This window comes from Echinops telfairi, unplaced genomic scaffold, assembly GCF_000313985.2.
Source record: "Echinops telfairi isolate 266 unplaced genomic scaffold, ASM31398v2 ScPeMD7_3533;HRSCAF=4204_0, whole genome shotgun sequence".
Lineage (NCBI taxonomy): Eukaryota > Metazoa > Chordata > Mammalia > Afrosoricida > Tenrecidae > Echinops > Echinops telfairi.
In genome coordinates this window covers 61,644,672-61,649,632 of record NW_022107431.1, presented here as the reverse complement: position 1 = coordinate 61,649,632, position 4,961 = coordinate 61,644,672, and the positions used below count along the sequence as shown (strand labels likewise).

The 4,961-nt window shown below is 38.3% G+C and overlaps 1 pseudogene; it reads left to right on the top strand.

Moving 5' to 3' along the window:
* Window positions 1-263: 263 nt before the first annotated feature.
* LOC115870979 lies at window positions 264-4,624 on the top strand (annotated as a pseudogene).
* Window positions 4,625-4,961: the final 337 nt, after the last annotated feature.

Sequence of the window (4,961 nt, the reverse complement as noted above, 5' to 3'; positions counted from 1 at the left end):
GTGTGTGTGTGTGTGCATGTGTGTGTGCGTGTGTGTCTGTGTGTGTTGTCATTATTGTTAGGCTTCATCCTGTCTATTCTGGCTCATAGCGACCCTATGCACAACAGAACAAGTATTCACCAATCTGGTACCATCCTCAAATTTTTGTTTGAATCCATTTTTGCAGCTCCTGTGTCAATTGTTGAGGGTCTTCCTGTTTGTCGCTGAGCCTCGAATTTGCCAAATACGATGTCCTTTTCCAGGGACATCCTTCTCCTAAGAACATGTCCAAGGTATTTGAGGCAAAGTCCTTGATTCTAAGAATCCTGAATGTATTTCTTTCAGGACAGATATCTTTATGCTTCTGGCAGTCCAAGGTATGTTTTCATATTCTTTGTCAACTCCATAATTCAAATTCTTCATTTTTTCTTCAGTCTTCATTAGTCCTTGTCCAAATTTCACATGCACATGAAGCAATTTAAAATAGAATGACTTGATTCAGCAACACCTTAACCCTCAAAGAGACTATTGCTCATCAGCACTTTAAAGACTTCTTATTTAAGAGTTACCCAATGCAATGTCATTTGCTATCTTGACTAATGTTTCGTTGAGTGTTGATTGTGAATCCAAGCAAAATGAAGTCCTTGACAAGTTCAATATTTCCTCCAGTAATCTGGATGTGGTCTGCTGGTGAACTTAAAAGGTTTTCTTTACATTGAACTAGATGCCATACTAAAGGCTGCAATCTTTCTCTTCATCGAGTACCCCAACACGTCCTCATTTCAGCAAGCAAGATTGTATCATCTGCATATTGCAGTCTGTTAATAAACATTCCTCAACTACTAATGCTACATTCTTCTTCATATAGTCCAGTTTCTTGGATTATTTGCTCAGCATACAGATCAGATAAATATGGTAAAAGAATACAATCCTGACATATGTCTTTCCTGATTTAAACCAAGCAGTATGCCTTATTCTGTCTGAAATACTTCCTCTTGGTTTATGTATAGGTTCTGTATGACCTCAGTGTAGTCTGGAATTCCCCTTCTTCTTCATGTTATATATAGCCTGTTATGCTCTACACAGTCAAATGTCTTTGCATAACTAATCAAACACAGTAAACCTCTTTTTGGTATTCTCTCCTTTCAGCCGAGATCTACCTGAGTTGATATCCCTCATTCCACTGCCTCTGAATCCAGAGTGAATTTCTGGCAGCTCTCTGCCCACCTGCTCATGTGCTGCAACAACAGTTGTTTAATTATCTTCAGCAAAATTTTACTTGCATTTGATATTGTTCAATAATTTTCATAATCTTTTGGGGCCATCTTTATTTGAAATGGGCAAAACTATGTATCTTGTCCAGCCAGCTGGCTAAGTAACTGTCTTCCAAATTTCTTTGCATAGATGAGTGAATTCTTCAAACACTTCATCAACTTATTGAAACAGTTCTGTTGACGTGTCAATTTCTGGGGAGTTTTGCTACTACCTTCACTGCAGGTTGGACTTCTTCCTTCAGTACCACCATTCTTGATCATATACCATCTCTTAAAATGGTTGAATGTCAACCAGTGCTCTTTCGGTTCAGGGACCCTGTATTCCTTCCATCTTTTTTTTTTTTTAGGCTTCTTGCATAATTCAATATTTTGCTTATAGGACCCTTAAGTACTTGCCACTCAAGTTTTGAAGCTTTTCTTCCATTTTTTCTGCTTGAGGTATGCTGAGCCTGTTCTTTTGGGGTTTCCAATACAGATCTTTGTAGTTTTCATTTCTTTTTTTTAAAATAATTTTATCAGGGGCTCTTACAGCTCTTATCACAATCCATACATACTTACACTTTGTCAAGCACCTGTGTACATATGTTGACATCATTCTTTTCAAAGTATTTTCTTTCTACTTGAGCCCTTGTAGAAAGGCTCATTTCTTTTCTCTTTGTATACTTGAGCTGTCCTTTGAAATGTTCTGTCCTGCTCTTTAATTTCTTCCATTTGCTTTAGCTATTCTACATACACAGTCAAGTTTTTGAGTCTCTTCTGACCTCCTCTGTGGTCTTTTTATTTTCTTTCCTGTTTTTCAAATAACCCTTTGTTTGTTTCGCGTCTTGTCATTTTTCCTTAGTGGTCAATGCATAAAATCTGCTCTGGAAATGTTCTTGAAATTCCAATGGTTATATTTTGGTTCTTGTGGACTTGTTTTAATTTTCTTTGCCTTCAACTTGAACTTACATATGAGCAACTGTTGATATCTTTAACAGTCAGCTTATCAATAGTTATAAGGAAAAGGGTACATCACAGTAACCATCTTTTTAAGTATAAATACACAAAAATCGTTTGAACTGGTTAAAAAAATGAATAACAGAAGCTAATTATGGTATGCCAAAATTGGTCCCCCAATGATACCCACTTCATATCCCTGGAACCTATGAATGTAACCTGACCTGGAAAAAGGGTCTTTGTAGATGGAATTAAGTTAACCCTTTCAAAATTAAATTGTTTTCTGCTTTGAATTTTTTGCTGAAACTATGTGTTTTCAATAATAGAAGGCATATTGGATGGCATAAAACATTTTTCTAAGTAACATGTTTTGATACAATTAGTTGTACATATGTGATTTGTTTCGTCAGACTCATATAGTTATCTAACTGTATGGCAGTATGCACTAGAATTGAGGTAAGAACTTCCCACTAAATCCAAAACCAACTAAAGCCAAACTACTGCCATGGAGTTGATTCTGACTCACAGAGATCCTATAGAACACACTAGAACTTCACTATAGTGTTTCCAAGGCTGTATATCTTTAGGGACATCAAATATCATATTTTTATCCCATAGATAGGTTTATAGTTTGAATTCCCAAACTTCTGGTTAGCTGTTAAGTGACACCAGGACTTCTCACTAACCCTCAGAGGCAAAAATATATATAAGTGCACACTGATATGTCCTACGGGTCACAAAAGAATTAAAGATCCTAGATTATGTATGTTGACACTCTATCCAATGCCAAGTGACACAGGAGAAAAAGAAGATAAGGGGCCATTGTGACTGTGGACCAAGAGATTGGAAAGATGCTACCAGGGAATACCAACAGTCACCAGAAGTTGGAAAGGGCAAGAAAAAAGTCTCTTCCTTTGAGCACTGCCCATACATTGAGTTGGAACATCTGGATTCCAGAATCGGAAAATGAATTTGAGTTATTTAAGCCTTCAAAATCATAGTAATTTGTTATGGCGCCCCTAGGAGACAAATGTTGTTTTCTTGGGACACTGACTTGATTCCAACTCACAGCAATGGTATAGAGACAGCCTATAGATGCCTACATGGTTTCCTGCCTTCAGAGCTTTTCAGGAGTGGATCACTACTAGGCCTTTTCTCCTGAGGAACCACCCAATGCGTTCAGCCCACCTGCCTTTGGTTATGACCTGGGTTCTTAACCACTGGGCAGCAGGACTCCTAAAAAAACTAATCTCTCTCTGGATCATCGCTATCATGTTGATTCCAACTCATAGTGACCCTATAGGACAGGATAGAAGGACCCCTTTGGGTTTCTGAGACTGTAACTCGATGGAACACTAATGAACCATAGCATAATAGAGACGGGGGAAAGAAACGGTATTTTCAGACGGCATTGATATGAAGATAACTATTCAAACAGAAAAAGGTGATGACTAGCTTTCTCTGGACCTGTTGAGGCTATAGCATTCTCCGCAGCTGGTAGCTTTCCCCTGTCTGCCACCTGCCTCCCCCGGATCAGGAGGTTGAGGAACTGGATGCTCAGAACTGCTGGCTGCAGCTCTACTTGCATCCACGTCTTAATACATGTTGTCATTTCTGGCTCATGGTTTGGCAGCAAAAAAATGACAACCAGCGTCATGCTAACCTGGGTTGTAGAGAAGAAGACAGTTACGTGTGCACAGCACTGGCCAACAAAAGATGACCGAGACATGCTGTTTTAAGAAACACAATTTGGTGTGAAGCTCTTACCAAAGAGGTGAAATCATCCTACACAATGCACCTACTGCCATTAGAAGGTATCAGAGCGGTAAGACCAGAGGAGTCTCTCGGATACCACTAGTCAGGTAGGGAGTCCTGAATCACCAGCTTCATTTCTCAACTTCTTATTTAAGTGAGAGAATCTGGCTCCAGGAAACCTGAGCATGGACCATGGCAGTTCACTGCAGTGGTCCTTTAGGAGACACCTGTCTTATTTTGATGGAAAAGGGAAATTATCTGAATAGCAAACAATTGTTACTGCTTATGAGAAAAATATTGAATGGGACACTCCCTCAACCTGGACTCTCATAAAGAGATATAGAAGGAGTGGAGTTTATAAAGGAAGACTCAACTATACAGAATGAGCGAAAGAACTTTCTAAAAAGATTTGTCCTCTGCTTTTGATCATTCACCAACCAAAATAATGATTGAAAAAGATAATGACAACCATGCAGGTTTAGAAGAAAGGATGCTTACAGGTGGCATGTGTACAGGATTGTCCTTTAAGATGTAAGATACTATGGAGGGACAGTGGTCTGCAAAAACATGTTCCAGAAGACAGAGAAACTACCGTGGTTCAGAGAGTGCAACTGATGAAGCAGAGGCTGAGAAATGACCGACATCTAAATATTGATGACAAGAACATTCTGCAGCTATAAATTTTGAATCATGCATGGGCAAAGGAAGACCTGAAACTCCAGAAACTAAAGTGAGGCTTAATAGACCTGTAGCTTCCCTCACCACTCAGTGTTTACAAAGTAAGCTTTACATCCAAGGAATGAAGAGTAGCCACATGCAAAAGTCTACAAAATACTTTGATTTAATAAGTGTTTTTTAAATGTGTTTGCAAACTGTAGAAAGATGTAAAAAAAAAATAGGGAACATTGCATTTTACTGCTATTCCTAATGTATTTTTATACTTTTTGGCAGAATTAAATATTTTATTAAGTGTTTTAAATAATAAATAAAATAATGGACATATTTATAAGGCCCAAA